The sequence below is a fragment of the Manis javanica genome, chromosome 14 (assembly GCF_040802235.1).
Source record: "Manis javanica isolate MJ-LG chromosome 14, MJ_LKY, whole genome shotgun sequence".
NCBI lineage: Eukaryota > Metazoa > Chordata > Mammalia > Pholidota > Manidae > Manis > Manis javanica.
In genome coordinates, this window is record NC_133169.1 from 46,179,236 (window position 1) to 46,196,306 (window position 17,071).

Consider the following 17,071-nt stretch of genomic DNA (forward strand, 5'->3'; position numbering starts at 1 on the left):
CCAAGGCTTCAGCCTTGAGATAGAGATACATATTGTCCTACAAAAAAAAAAAAAAAACAGCTCTAAAACAATCACTGACGAAAGCAGCTTTACAGGCTAGTTTAAAACAATCACTGACGAAAACAGATTTACAGGCTAGTTACCCAACAGAAATATTTGGTTTCTAAACATCAAAGAATTTAGCTCTGAAAGAGCAAACAAAATTATTTATTCAGTTTGGAGTATTCAGTTCTGGGAAACTAGGGTTGTATTCCATTCAAATTACTAATGTCAAACACAAACACACACACATCTAATGAAGTACATTTTTTAGAGTCATATTTAGTTCAAAAGTTAAATAGTTAAAATTAAGTTCATTTCAGAATATTTTATATAATCATAATCTGTAATCATAATATTTTATGAAATAAGGTTATATGCTAGGCATAAAATAAAGACCTGGTTACCTAGCTTGAAAAAACTACATCCTATTCAAATAGGATACACATACTTTTTTCTTTCAATTCATGTTTTTCTTAACTCCTCCATCAATTTGCTTTTTGTTTTCTTTTTAATGACTAAGGAAAACTTAAGAGAAGGCACACAATCTCACTGTGAGGACCTTGCAAAGAATGGTCTGGGTAATTTTAATTTTAACAAAAGGATAATGAGGTTTTTAAGGGTTTTAAACTTTCTCTTTTAGACTCATGTGTTGCTGCTTTAGACTTTATCATTAGGGATCAGAGAAGAATGGGAGAGGGGAGAACCAATTTTGTTTCTCTACATACACCCATAGTAAACGACATTTGATATCTGTCCCTGCTTTTCTATAAAAGAAAAACTGAAACATGCTGAATCAAAGTCTCCCATTACCACAACACGCTTTCTTCAATAAAATATATAAACCAAGAAACAGGAAGTTCCACTAAACTAAATTTAAATCAAATTATTTGATATATCATGCTGTAGAAAAATTCCATGCACAGATTATTTCCACTCAACCAGGATTTTCTTATAAGGTCAGTCTTAACAAAAGGTCAATCTTAATAAAATTAAAGGCATAAACACATAAGCAACATGAATGTGTGTGCATGTAACGTGTATAGCATAACAGAGGTAGTCTTCAGTCATCTGAAAATCTTCTATAACATTGCCATAATACTGTACATAAATTTTGTACAACTTGAAACCTTGGCAAAATTAAATTATATTCAATTTAGTTTTCACATGAGGTATATTTTGTTTCAAGTATGCAACTGGTAACTCGACAGAAACAAAATGTTAAATTAACCAATACATCTTTCCCCAAATATTGTTCTTATTTATTCACAATAAAAACAATAGTCCAGGAATGGCAGACTGGAAAGTTATTTTCCCATCCATTAGATCTTTTTACATCAATATGTATCCAACATTCACATTCTTAGACCAAAAGTTTCCTTATGCTGAGCTGTAACTTGCTTGCTGCAATTTCCCTAAGTCTGATTCCATTTTTCCTGGGTTCTAAAGACTACATATATATAGTTCATCTACTCTTTTGTTACCCTCTGTTCCGGGAATAAGGCAGAGAATGGCCATGATGAATTGCATGCACGTGACCTATAAAAAGCTGACCACAGGAGAGGAAAAAGGACAGTAATTGAAAGAAAACTAGACCTTTATTCAAGATTTGAATTCCAGTCCTATTCTGCCAGTAATTTGCTGCATGACTTCAAATCACATTATCTCTCTACATTTTACCTAGTATGTAATAAATAGTACTTGGGCAAAACATAAAGTATGTTTCTAGAGATATCCAGGGGTCTACAACACATATGCTGGCGGAATTTTGTGCCTACTTCTCCCCAGTTTCATTTTTGTTATGGTTCTCATTCAATTAAGTTTTCTAAAATTCCTATTTGGAACTGTTTCTTAGGTACTGAACACATATTCAGTCAATCAGACTAATCCTACTGGATCTGAAAAATGAAAAGTACTCACCTCTGTTTTCTTGAGCCTGCTGCTGGCCACTAACAGAGGCTTAGAACATGCCAGTTCTCTTGCTTTTCTCCCTTACCTGATTTTCTAAACTACCTGTAGTATTTTTGGATATTACTAGATCTTTCACTAGCTTAAATGGAACAAAGTAAGATCTTATTTTCTTATTTTAAAAATAAATTAAAGAGGTTTACATATTACAATGTTTTAATTCTCAGTATTACCACTTTTGGGCAGTACTTCAATAGGGATTTCTTAACAACACGCTGTATATATAATATTCACATGCATTGAGGTAGGTATCTGTCCCCAAATGCTACTAATATATTTTTCCCACATATCTTATAATGTTTAATAAAGCTTAACCCAATAGTTCATTAACATAAAAACTTCATAAAATGAAGGAAGACTACACTTTCATACTTTTAGGAGGTTTTAAAAGTAGCCATAATGTCAACTAACATTTAAAAAAGGCATCCGTTCTTCAAATAAATATAAATGATAATAATGAAACCAATGACTTCTAATAACATAATACAGAAGTGTATACTATTACTACCTATCTAGCAACAGAATACATAAAGAGAAAATCATTGTCTGGTGAGCCTGGGGTCTTGCTATAGTTTCTGTATTTCTTCTGAGTGGTATTTTTGATGTCTTTCATTACAGATTCCATTTCATTACTTAAGTTGGTTTCTGACTGCAAAAAATGCAAACATACATGTAAAGTTTATTTATATTCATTTTCTCTAATAATTTAACAGTATAATGTTTATCATATGAACACACTAGGAAATTAAAAAGTCAAATGTACATTAGCTATCTACTATATTTAGTGCACAAAGGTAAAACAGATCAAGAAACACTTTCTCTTATTTTAGAGATCTTTCATTATAATTCTACATTGTGATTGGTAACACTATAATCCAACTATGAACTCACCACTTAAATTTATGTCCTAAACAAATAAGTGGATGTCTTTAAAAATATATTTTAGAACAGTTTCCATATTTATAAAAAACTGGACTTTCATTTGAATTCAGTTTTCAAAGATTAATATCAATATCCCTTACTTTAAGCCTATTAGTAACACAAAAATTTCAGTTTATGAAGAAAAAAATCACACACACACTAAGAACAGTCTTCAACTGAGAAAAGGAACTGCCAGGAGAGAAAGCTTTCTGAGCAGATTTCAATGATGAATTTCTGTTTTAAAAGTCAAATATTCATAGCTTTCATAAATTTACTCCATAGAACAGACACAGCTGTCACTTCTCTCAGGAACCATATCATAGATCTATAATGAAGGTGAAATATTTAAGAATTTAAATCAAATAAACAAATCTTACTGGATGAGATTAAAGAGGAGTTCACTCACCCCAAATCCCACAGTAAAATTGACTGATTTATGGTGAATGGTTCAATCAAGTATACAATTATTTCTCCAATACAAAAATATGCACTCACATGTGTGTAAATCTATAATTGCCCACACATAAAGTATGCATGTGTGTGGAAATATATCATCTTAATCTAATGTGCCTAATTGGTATATTTTTATGTATTTAGATTGTGCTTTACATGGCAAGATACATATATGTAATTTGTTTGTTTGGCTTTGTTGTTAAATATTTCAACATCTTAAAAGAGTGTAACCATATGTAAGCTGATAGGATTTTATGATCTGGAAGATACATATTAAAATCTAACAATTCAGACTATGGAAAAGTACATCCTTTAGTTCTAATGCCTTTGGTTCTACAATTTGTTCTGTTACTCTTATTTTTGTTTTTAATAACCACAAACAGAGGAGGAAAGCCCCTAAAAGCAATTGCTACTAAATGTACAAAGTTCTGCAGCAATTTAGAAACAGAACGAAAATGAAAGCTGAAAAGCAGAGTTAAGTCAACCAGGATATTTCGGCCTCACACTGATGCTTACTGGGAAGGCTCCCGGCCGTCCCTGCAGCTCCTCCACTTCCTTTATGAGATCTTGGATGCTTTTGTTACTAGGACGTTGCCAAAGGTTATTTTCCACATTGCTTCCAGGACAACAAGGAAGGACACTGTTAGCAAACTGCCTACAGAAAAGACACGTGAATTCTCATTTGTCCACTGAGAAGCCCTGGAGAATCTGGTCATTCTAAAAAATGAAATAAACATACGGATGTAAGATGAACACCATTCCACAAACAAAATTGACACCATTACCTTTTATAGTAAATAAAATGAATCACACAAAAAAAGATACATCTAATATATGTTATAAAAGCACAAAGTCTCTTACTTAGTTGCTCTTCATTCAGGATAAGACATTCAAATCATCATGTAATCAATCTGAAATGTGGATTTTAGATAAAGAATAAGTCAAAAAGTAGGCCACATTAAAGTGGATCTCTTTCCTCTTACTACATGCCCCTGTTTTCACAGTCTGTAATCACTACTGGGAAGATTCTCCCAGGACCCATATTCTTTGATAAAGGATAGGCAGTTTTTGAGAGTAAATTAAGGCTAAACAATGTGCTGTGTCATTGAAGGTGTCTAATTGCTAAACAAAACTGACTGGATTTTATGCAGTGGGTTTAGGTTTAATTGATAGGGGGAAGATTTAGTTAAATTACTCAGAACATAAGTGTAATAGGAGGTGAATTAATTTAATACTTCTACTTCAGATGCTTCTGATAGGAAGAGGAAGAAAAATAATTTTGAAACATATAATGTGCACACACTTAGAAGGAAACTCTTGCTCATAAGAAACGGCAATATATGCTGACTAAACAGACAACTTAAGGCAGGAATTCTGCCTGCTACATCTGTTCCTTTCTTTTGCCTGACACCACCCCAGGTCTACTTTGCAATTTAGGAATATTGCTATTGTGTAGTCCTAACTACGATATTAATCTTTTCCCAGTAGTCTGTCTCTTATTTTGCCACTAGCCAAATGCTTTATCTCAAAATTTGTATTTAATGCACTAATGTATATGTATGAATCCTACAATATGAACATTACTACTAACAAGACAAAAATAATGAGAGAAAGTGATACAAAGAAAAGAAAATGCATTTAGTGCCTATGGTTACAAAGGTAGTTAATGACATCAAGATGAACTTAGGTTTCCCAACTCTTAACTAGGTGCTCATTTGACTATATTTTGGATCTCAAAAACTTTGACTAAAAAGAATTGAATTCTATTTTTTTTTACCTTTTGACATTTTTTCAAATCTTTAAAAATGTGACACCATGTCTTTTTAAATCCACTTATACAAACATTTACTAAGCTCCTATCATGTGTCAAATGCAGTGATGACCTAAAAAGGGAAGACACATCTTCACTTAAAGTATCAATCAATCAAACAAAAATATTTTAAAAAGAGTGTAATAAATACAAGAGAGAAAGCTTCCCAGAGAAGGAGACTTGTGAGCTAAGTTTTCAAAATACACAAGAAGAGTGTTTTAGAAGGTTGGGGCAAGGATCCTGGTCACTGAAGGACATTCTGTGTTAAGCTTACGTAGGGCCTTAATTTTAAAGAAGGCTAGATCCTCCTCTTTGCCTTGATTGAGATGAGGTTGTTTCCTGAGGCCTCCCCACAAGCCCTCTCAACTAGGCATTACTCACTCCCCTACATCTGTCACACCTCAGAGTCCTTCTCATCTCCAGTGCAGGCTGGAGATTATTACTCTTGCATTCTTCTGTCTTTGCAGCTCATTTTATTTAACGATACCATATTTTCCTTCATTTTCACTGAAATCCATTGCCCTCAATTGCTGAACACTTTGGTGCCTAGATCAGTTTTCCTCTTCACTCCAAGACTTGCCATCCTCCTGTGCATGTATGTATGTATGTGTGTATCTGGTCAATCAGTCTTGTATCATAGTTGGTCAGCTCTTTGACCTCACCAAATTCTATAGCTGTGGCGTCCTACTCCAGAACCTATTACCATGACCATCCCCTTGTCCTGCAATGACCCCAAATTGTCCATACCTCGAAATACAAAATGCAAACATCTTACATTCTGATTGCCAACTCCCCCTATCACCTTTAGTCCCTCCTTTTTCTCCCAGTTTATCGGGACTTTCCTATCCTGCCTACACACCATGATCTATCATTTCAAAAACTCTCATCAATGCTTCTCATTCCCCATCCATATGTCCTTTTATCACATGTATCTAACAAAACCTTCACACAGCATTAATCCAATGTATGACTTCAATTCTGCATGTGAACTGAGTGCTGTTAGAGAAAATTGAAATAACTTCTTGTTATAACCTGTTTCCATCCTCAACTAACCCATGAATACTGCCTGGCAATCTTTCCTTACATCTTCTGAAGTACTCTCTAATCCCCATTTCCAACCACTTCACTTGTCAAGTCCCTTCACCTACCCAAGCCTTGCCCCTTTTTACTTGAATAAAGCTACATTTCCCACCTCAGAAAGAACAAAGTCATGTAACTCCTTCAGATTCCGCAAATATCAAGTTAATCAATCCCATCAGCCCTTCCATCCACTTTTTTCTTTCTACCTCCTTTGCTGGTTATCTCCTAACTAGTCTCCCAACCATACAACTGCTAATATGATCTATGTAATGTGAGACTCTTTTTCCTAATCACAGTTTTTCAATGATCACCATTGTCTCTCATATTAATTACTGTTTCTTCATATGCTCCACATGCATTCTCTCACCAAGACCAGAAGACTCTACTGTAAAATATATTCCAAATCTCTAACCCCTTCACTATCTCCACTGCCTTGACTAAACCCAAGCCACCAACACCTCTTATCTTCTAAATGATATCACCACATTCTTTTTACTCTCCTGCAATCCCACAACAACCCCTGCAATCTATACAACTGCCTCAATGGCCTTTCTGAACACATCTTATTTCTGCTTAAGAGTCTTTAATAGCTCTCTGTAAATAATCTGTCTGAATTCCAAATTCTTTACAGGGACCTCAAGGCCCTTTACAATATGACCCCTACTTACTTCCCCCATCTTCTCTCTCATCACTCAATCACCTTACTTCATCAAAGGTTCCAACACTTGCAGATGTTCTAATAAGACCCTGTGCACACTTCATAATACTTAGCACATACACTGCAACTGTTTATTTCTGTCTCATGTAATACATACTAAACTACTTTTAGGAAGAAACTGTCTTTTCACTGCTGCATTCCAAGTGTCTATCATGGTATCTGGAACACAGCAGGCACTGAATAAATATTTGTTAAATGAACAAATTGGATACAAAGGTATGATAAATGCATAATGTGCTTAGTGAGCTATTAATTAGCTTATTAATGCTGAGCTGATAGAAGATAAAGGAAAGCAATAGGTAAGCCCAGATCATGGAGTGCTGTGAATGTCATTCAGAGAAGAGTGAACTTCTAATGTGTCAGGAAGAAGTCAGTGAAGGATTTTTAAGCCAATGACATGTCATCAGATTTACATCTTAGAAAGATGTAATGTAGTGAATAAATTAGACTTGGAGTAAAGAAACTGGTAAGAAAGCAATTGCAAAAGTCAAAATGAGAGACGAAGGCATATACAAAAAGCCTAAGTGGGAATAACAAAGGCATGATATAATCAGGTAAAATTTAGGAGATAGAATCAATAGAATTTGGTAAGTGACTGAATGTGAGAGGTAAGAATTAGGGAGAGAAAAGCAGAAATTCACTGTTTCTGAGTTAGGGATCTAAGATCAGAGTAGACAATGCTGTTAAGAAGATGATCTGAGAGAAGGAGAAAGACTGCAGCTACAAGGGAATGTAAGGTCAAGCAAAGGAATTTTGAATAGCAGGGACTCGAGTGTCTTTATGAGCTGAAAAGAAGGGACAGAGTAGGCAGAAACTGGAGATACAGAAGAAAAATAGGTTACCTACTGATAGATCAAGGCCTTTGAGGTGATGGGGAAAAAGTAGTAGTAAAGCATTAGCAGAAAAATTATTCCTGAACAGAAGAAGGAATACTGCCTCAAGGAGTAAAAAGGAAAGGTTTGGTTGGGTTGCAGAGACATTTATCAAGAACAGAAAAATAAGGCAAGAAGCTGAGGTAGTATGTGAGAGACAACAATCTCTTCTGGGGTTTAGGCAAAGACTCTGGGATGAGGGAAGGAAAGGTTTGCAAGAGCTGCAGAGGAAATAGAAGAGAGAACTGATCAAAGACAGGCAAATGAATTGATAAGTAGTATCTACAGGCCAGGGCCCTAGGCTAAGCTACTATTATAGGAAACTACAAATTTGTAGAGGTACCAGTTCACCTAGTTTTATAATTTTACTAGCAGGACTAGCTGCCTGGGTCTAGAATCAAAGAAGGTAGATGGAATGATCAGTATTAAGAACAGGATGGGGATAGTACAAGAAAGTAAGTTTAGGGAACAGCTAATGCTAGGAAAAATGCAAAGGGGTTTAAAGCACTAGAGAGCTTCATGTCAGAAGCAAAACAAACATTTGACAGTGAAAATGAGAAGTGAAGAATAATATAATAAGAGGATATGGTAGGGTATTAAAACAGTATTTCAAAGCTAGAGTAGCAAAGTCTAAAATTATAGTTACGGAAGTCAGTTGCAAAAGTGAAGTAAAAAATTGAAATCCATGAAGTTGTAGAGGCAAGGAACTCTCAGGCTGGATGGTTCAAATAGTGAAAAATCACTCAAGAGGAAATGGGATGTATTTGCTGTAGAAATATCTAATACCTAGAAAGATACATACCACCAGAAATGTTTCAATCTACTTACCCATAAAGATTCCATGTAAGATTTATGACAATCTATATGCAATGTGTGGCCACGGATCTGTACATAAACACTTCCTTCCCAGCCAACTGATACTGCCAGAGACAAGAACTCTTAAAAAAAAAAAGAAAAGAAGAGAAAAAAGAAAAATACAATTAATTTTAAAGAAGTTTAAACAGACCTAAATATACCCACATAAACCTCTGAATGATTTTTTATTATACTACCATGAACTTTGTATTTTTGTGACACAACACTTGACTTGACAGCCCTAAGCCAATATCTTTAAACTTGAAACTTCCTGAAGTTTTAGCTTCCAAATATCTCTGTACATAATGAAAGAAAAATTTTGAATTAGTCTTTCTCCACCGCATAAAATACAAGCTCCCAATGTTATACCACAGCTCAGTGTGGACTATGCTGCTGATGATCACTTGGCATGGCCTGCAGGGTACTCACCTCTCTACAGCCGCTGACACGAATGGCTTCCTTCGCCTGCCTGTTTCCCTCTGGCTTCTGCAGTGCTGCTCTCTTGGCTTTTCTCCAATTTCTTTAGCCATTTAGTTTACACCTCCTTTTAAGACTCTTTCTTTGCCTCTTCAATGTTTATATTCCTCAAAGTTCTATTCTTAGTGCTGCTCCCTTCTCCTTCAAACTATTTTCCCTGAGTGATTCAATCAGTAAATGTAACTATCTTCCAAGCCTAGATCTCTCCAGAACTCAAAAAAAAAAAAAAAAACTCAGCTGCAACCAGAAATCTCCACACTGATGGCCCTCAGATAATATAAAACCAGTGGGTCAAAAACTTGTCATTTTCTCCATGCATTTTTCTTTCCCTTTTGGTTTAAAAACTCTACAATCTATTAAGTCACGAAATCAGAAAACTAAGAGATATTTTCTATAATCACATCCTTTCCTTACACTAATACAACAATATGTATTACTTCTCAAGCCACAGATTTTGACCTCTCTTCATTCCCACTATAACATTCAAGTCTGTATCATTTGTTGTGGGGGAGGGAGTTCTTTAAAATAAAGTTCCTTAACTGGTCTCCTTGACTCCAATTTCTGCTCTCCATGATGTGTCGTCCACACATCTTTCTAAAGTAAAAATGTGCTCATAAGAATAACCCTAAAAAGTATCTTAACATTAACAAGGGTTTCATATAATACGCACAAAAAGGAAACCAAGATTATGTAAGCAAAATACATAGCCTTTTGAGAGTTAATTGCCTTCTCCTTCCCTGCTAATTCCTTCCCTTTAAATCTATAAACAGGCTAAAACTTTTCTTCCTAAAATAATTTTCTTTGAATTTTCCTTTAGCCTCTGTTAAACAGCATTTGGGCCTGAACTTGACTTCACCTCCCTGAGTCTGTAGTACGTACATGGCCAAGCCAGAGCAGCATTAGGCCCAAGGTCTGACATGAGACCGTATATGAAGAAAGATTTGAGAGCCATCAAAACTGAGTAAACCTTTATATTTTATTTTTATGTTGAAAAGAAACATATGGTAATGTAAGATGACCAAATCATCTTTAAACAATAGTAAACAAAGTCCCAACATTAAATCAAGACTCTTCATAAGCATCTGAAAGTTGAAATTATTACACAGTGCAAAATGCCTTCCCAGCTGATTTAAAGATGTGCAGCCACAGAAATCAAATCCTCACAGCAGGTGCGCTAGCTTTTAATGTTAAAAATCAGAAAAACAACAGGAGACCTGTTCATCTCTGCTTTATTCTTCGGAGCTGCTTGAAGTAGAAGCAGATGCTGGTATTAGTTCATTTTAGAATAGTTGGTAGTCAGTTAATAAACAAGCTGTTCTCTTTGACAATGTCTTATGAAAATGTAATTAATCTTTTTAACTAAAGCAGTTAACTTCTAAAACTGAAAATACAATGTCATTTGTCTATGCAGCTTTAGATTTCTTATTTGAAATCTGCTAGGTTCAAAAAAAGCATGAAAACACTTACTAACATGAGACAAATATTTTAGGACGATTTCAATGATATGCCCAACTGCCGCTGTGCTAACTGCTTAACACTACATCTTCACAACCTCAATATTTATTAAAACCTGGTGGTATTATCCTTGTTTACAAAAAAGGAATGAAAAGTTTATCAAGATTACTCAGTTATAAGTGATAGAGACCAATTTCAAACCCAAGTCTATCTGACTCTAAAGTTCAGGTTCCCTTGCTACTACATCACCTCTTTCATATAAAATGCTTCTAGTGTCGACCATAAATTCACAGTCTTACATGACTAAAATTCTACATGTCAACTTTGTAAAATTTGATCAGAGGAAAGCAGAAACTACACAACGTAATTTCATAATCAGTACTAGTGCCCTTTGGCACTGCTCTGAGTAGTATCTCTGGCTACAAAACTCTATGCTAAAGTAATTCAAGAAGAAATCCAGTAAAGCATTTATAACACATGTTGCATATGCTACTCTCTGAATGGAATATAAAACCAATATAAGAAATGGCCCTAAATGTCTAGAGGTATATAGTCCAGGGAGCACACCATGTATACATACAATAACCATTATGAAAGTACATAAAAGTATTAATACAAGAATAGACTCTCACAATCACTAGCAGAAATATAGCAGAGAGTCAGACAAGTTCAGAGCATTTTTACAAAAGAGATTTTTTTCTAAAAATGAGTAATTATCCTTGAAGCAAAAAAGGATCCTACTTTTTCTCTCTGTTATTAGATCACTCCTTCCCTCAAAATTATTTCACTCCTAGGTCTGGATCATATTTTGATTGAATCAAGTTATTTTTCTTTCTATTTGGCTTTAGGATTCATTTTTACTCATTTACTCTAAAGTGATTCAAAATGATAAAATTAAAACTAGTGTTGTGGCAGGAAACTAAAATCTAAATGAAAGTTGTAGTAAATTTCTGCAAAAGCAGAACTTAGCACAACTGTACAATTATCTTTAAAATGAAGATATCTGTTAGTGTCTGAATAATAAAATAATATATATAAGCTTTCAAAAATTCAAAGGAATAATCAATAAAAAGTGTTAGGAATGTTAGGTGGCAAGACAGACATGAGCAGCCAGAAAAGGGGAAGATAAGGTTCAAAGAAGAAGCCACCCAAACTCTGCCCAGGGAGGGGGTCCCGTGTGGAGACAGCAAAGGCTTTGCAGGGAGATAACTTCCTCCCCTCCCCAACCAGACCACAATAGACTAAATATGCTCTCTGAGAGGGGTGACTGTATACAAGGACCTATAAATCAAATAATCCCACCTTGCCAGTCAAACAGGTGCCTCCTAACCAGAATTCAATAGACAAGCCTCCCACCTAACAAATCGAGGCCTTTATCTACCTTGACTCTGGCCTACTCCTCCCTTGGAGTATATTCAAATAAAACTTGCCCTCTGCTTTGCCATTGTGTCTCTGCCTTTCAATTCTTACTGCAAGTGGGAACAAGGACTCAGGAAACAACAAATGTATGAAATACATCCTTTTTCAAAATAATGAAAATTTCATTTAAAACCTTCTGAAAATATGTGGAAGCATAATCCTCATTACCTAACCCAAACTGCATTATAAAGCCTAACCTGAGCCCTCCTAAATGGGCTACCTTGAATATTAAAAACAACACTTCACATTTACACTGACCTTTATTATGTATAAAGTGATCTAAAGAAATTTCTAACCTGGTGGGTTACTGCATCAAAGACCACTATATGCCCTATTTTACAGATAAGGAAATTGAGCCTTTGAGTGTTTATATAGCCAAGCTCATATTGCTAAGAAATGGAAGAATCAGAATGACAACACACTTTTTCTGATCTGGGACTCTTTATAATCCATACGACACCTCTGTAACTAGAGACATCATCTCCTCAAGAATCCACCAAAATTTTTCTCCTCTGTCCACCCAACTGAACCGTACTACTCTGACTGTTAACATCGCTAGGCCAATTCCTGGTTATCTGATTAAGTAATCTTTCCTCCACCTGTACTACTAGTTTCTTATAATTAATCTAGTGTATTATGAGCAATAATTTCATTAGCTAACCAAAAATAATGTTGCACTTTGTATTTTAAGCATTTAAAGTTATTATTATATGTTTACTTAATTCAAAACACAGTAGATCCAAAAAAAAAAAACAGGTGAAAGAACACTTCATTTGATAATCTAGTCAGGAAACACTAGAAGTGGTATGGAAATTTTATAAAGAAGTTAACAGTGCTTTTGCTAATAAATAAATAAAGTTGATCTTCCAAGTTTTAGGATGCCTGAGTGCTAGAGCCCCTAGGTGCAAAGAGCTGGAAATAAAACAAGCTCACAAAAAGAAACCATAAAAGCATGAATTAAATATGACCTTACTTTACATTTTAGAAGTATCATAATGAGAGTATACTGTGTATCTTTAAATAAAGGTAAAAGAAGGCAAAAATCTTCATAAAATATTTGTATATCAAAAGATTTTATAAATATTTACATTCCATTGAACTGAATTTGTATGCCTCATAATAAATAACGTTTAAAACAAAGGTATAATATCTATAACCTGAGATTATTATTTATTGTTTACAATCCATTTCTTTTACTTTTTAAAGATTTCTATTTCCTTACAATCCACACATTAAGTTTTTTTCTAACAAACGTCTAGATTCCAAATTAGAATGACATTTCGTAGAAGAAAAAATTTAGAATAACACTCTGGAGAGAAATAACCATCAATTTTTCAGAAAAAAATACATGTGAAAAAAAGAGTACTTACATCCTTAAAGTAATGCTATAATAATGAAAGCCTCACATAATGAACAGCTGCACATGTGTCCCAAGGGTAAATCTGCTCCTCTTCAGTGACAGGCAGCTTTTTTGACTCGATGTTGTCATGCATTGCCCCAAAATTACATTAACAACAGAGATAATAGCTCACTAAATAACAAACTTATATACCTGAGTCACCAAGAAAAGTTGTTATCTACCTCCAGCTACTTTAATTTTTTCCACTATTAGAATATTTTTAAAGACCTAAAGTGGTAATCTAATTTCCTTCTATACAGTAAATAAAGCTTCAAATATAGCAATTTTTTAAAAATAACACTAAAATATCAGTATGAACTCTGTGGATGGATGGATGTGTGGGTGGATGGATGGATGAATGGATGGATAGATGGATGTATGGAGTCACTGACGATGGTTTACAAAATCTGTCCACTGAAAAAATCTAGAAGTCATGACTCTCCAGTATCAATAAACTTCCTTCCTAAACATATTATTTCTCACTAACAGGAAATAGTGATCCTTGGAGAAAAAGCTGAGTACAGGGCTGGGGAGAAGCACAAGGTGAACTATAATTGTGTGTAATAAAGAGCAAGGAAGTATTCAAACATGGAGTGGTCAGGGCACTAAAGCAATTTCAATTGGCCAAATTTGAGAAAATTTGAGCATTAAAAATAATGATAATAACAGATAACATATTCACTAATTCAGGAAAGGATTCCAAGTAAAAGGGGGTAAGGATAAATTATCAGAGTCAAAATATAGAGTATCATCATATAGATTACCTATCACCTTAACCAAGTAATCAGACGTGGTTGGCATCACCAACAATAAGACAAACTGGCACTATGAGCCTTCTGATATGACAAAATGGTAAGGAACATCATCTATACAATGCCATTACCAAAATTGGTAATGGCATTTAACTTGAATCCAATGATAAGGAAGTAATCACACAAATCCGGAAAATGAGACACACTACAGAACTGGACTCTTGAATTTTTTAAGAAGCGGTAGCAAAAACTGTTTTAGATTAAAGGGGACTAAGGAAATGACAAGCAAATGCAATACATGATTATTTTCTTGGCTTTTGGACCAAAAAAAAAAAAAATCCGCTACAACTGGGAAAATTTAAATATAGAAATAGATGATATAATTAAATTTCTTTGATATGATAATGGTATTCAGTGGTTCTAAAAGCAATACCCTTGAGGAGAGCAGGAAAGATGGTAGCATGAGAAGTGAACTAGAACTAATTTCCAAAACCACATATAACATGAAAACACAGCAAATACAACTAATCTTGAAAGAGTGACCAGAAGGAAACACCAGCAGACATTACATCTGGGGAAAATAGAAGACCTCAAGGAAAAGGGTAAAGTAGCAAAGCCACAATTGGACAGAACCAAGCCCTCTCCCCAAACCCAGCACACAGGCAGGAGGAACAGAAATGGAGGAGGGAAGAACTAGAAGCCTAGGACTCTAAATACCCAGCCCTGAAGATCTACTCTAGGACCACGAAACCACATTGCATGGTGCTCTGGAAATTAAAGGGGTTGGAAGGCAGGGACAGGTGGAACACTTGGGCAGACTGAGATTCCAGCCACTTATATAGAACAAGTACCCAAAAGCAGCCACTAAAGGACAAGACAAAGGCAGAAGCATTGAAATACTTTCCAACAGTGAGAGGGCTGCTAAAGGGGCAAGGATTACACAGAGCTTGCTGCTAAGGAGGAAGGATAAGTAGACAAAATTGTCCCAGCACACTCAGCCCATCAGGATGGGAACTTTCAGGAGTTTCAGGAGCTCCATCCCCCTAGCAGACAATGCAGCCTCGAGGGCCCCCACCACCATAAGCAGCCAGCCACTCCTTCCTCCTGGTCAGCTCCTGCTCACAAAGCTGCTAACCCCTCCATGGTGCCACATCAGCAGGAGGGCAGCACCCAATACAGCGGCTAAAGGGGTGTAACACAGAGGCCGCTCCCTGCATGCTTCACTAACTGGCCCTGGCAGTTCAGGCAGACACTGTGGCCATGAATCAGGAAAGAGCTCCATCATCCTGTCAGGCACCATTGCCACATACCTGCAATCAATGTGAACACCCCAGAGAGTAAAGATCCTGGCAACTAGAGGGAGTGAATTACACAAAGTTTTCATTCCATAGGATTCAAGTAGGAAAGAAATGGCAAAAGAACCTAGCTCAATCCAAAATCCCTAAAACACTAGAGAGGAGAGTGAAACCAAGATAACCAATCTTCTCAATAAAGATTTCAAAGTAAAAATCATAAACATGCTCACAGAGCTACAAAAACATATTCAAGATCTCAGGGACAATTCAAGATAGACATAGAGACTTTGAAAAATACAATAGCTGAACTGAACCATACAATGGAAGGGTTTAAAAGCAGATTAGAAGAGTGACAGGAGACTCAATGGAGTACAAATTACAGAACAGGAACACAGAGAGGCTGAGGCAGAGAGAGAAAAAATGATCCCCAGAAATGAAAGAATATTAAGAGAGCCATGTGACCAATCCAAAAGGAACAATATTCACATTATAAAGATACCAGCAGAAGAGAGAGGAAAAGGGATAAAGAGGGTCTCTGAAGAAATAATCATTGAAAACGTCCCCAATCTGGGGAAGGAAAGTCACACAGGCCACGGAAGAGCACAGATCTCCCAACAAAAAAGACCCAAGGAAGATAACACCAGGACATACAATATTTGAAATGGCAAAGATCAAGGATGAGGACAGAATATTAAAAACAGCCAGAGAGAGAAAAAAGATCACATACAAAGGTAAACCCATCAGGCTATCATCAGACTTCTCAACAAAAATGTTACAGGCCAGAAGGGAGTGGCAGGATATACTTAATGTAATGAAACAGAAGGTACTTGAACCAACAATACTCTACTCAGAAAGATTATCATTTAAATTTGAAGAAGGGATTAAACAATTTCCACATAAGCAAAAATTGAGAGAATTTAACTTCTTCCACAAACTGTCTCCACACTGTTCCTAAGGCTAAATAGCTGTTACAGGAACAAATAAAACCATAGTAAGGAAAGTGGAACAATTAATTACTAAACAAATGCAAAATTAAATCAACTACCACAAAGTCAGACAAGGGATAGACAAAGAGTACAGATTATGACACCTAATATACTAAATCAGGAGGAGGAAGAAAAGGAGGGGGAAAAATAACATTTAGATTGTGTTTGTAATAGCATTACATGAGTTAAGTTAGACTATGAGATAGAAAGAAAGTCACCCTTGAACCTTTGGTAACCACAAATCTAAAGCCTGCAATGGCAATAAGTACATACATATTGATAATCACCCTAAATATAAATGGTCTGAAGGCATCAATCAAAAGACATAGAGTCACTGAAGGGACAAAAAATAAGACCCACCTATATAATGCCTACAAGAGACTCAGTTCAAACCCAAAGACATACACAGACTAAAACTGAAGTTATGGAAAAAGATATTTCATGCAACTAATGGAGAAAAAATCAGGCATTGCAGTACTTGTATTCAACAAAATAGACTTCAGAAAACAAAGTAACAAGACAAAGAAAACATAGATAATGATAAAGGGGTCAGTCCAAAAAGAGGATATAAC

The 17,071-nt window shown here is 35.4% G+C and overlaps 1 long non-coding RNA gene across 1 annotated transcript; it reads right to left on the reverse strand.

Annotated features, from left to right (window-relative positions):
- Nucleotides 1–431: 431 nt before the first annotated feature.
- Nucleotides 432–8,855, reverse strand: LOC140846132 (uncharacterized). The gene is made up of 3 exons (XR_012125045.1): nucleotides 8,690–8,855; nucleotides 3,898–4,098; nucleotides 432–2,656 (listed from the first exon to the last, which is right to left on the reverse strand). It is a non-coding gene; the product is annotated as an uncharacterized lncRNA (long non-coding RNA).
- Between the last annotated feature and the right edge of the window lie 8,216 nt (nucleotides 8,856–17,071).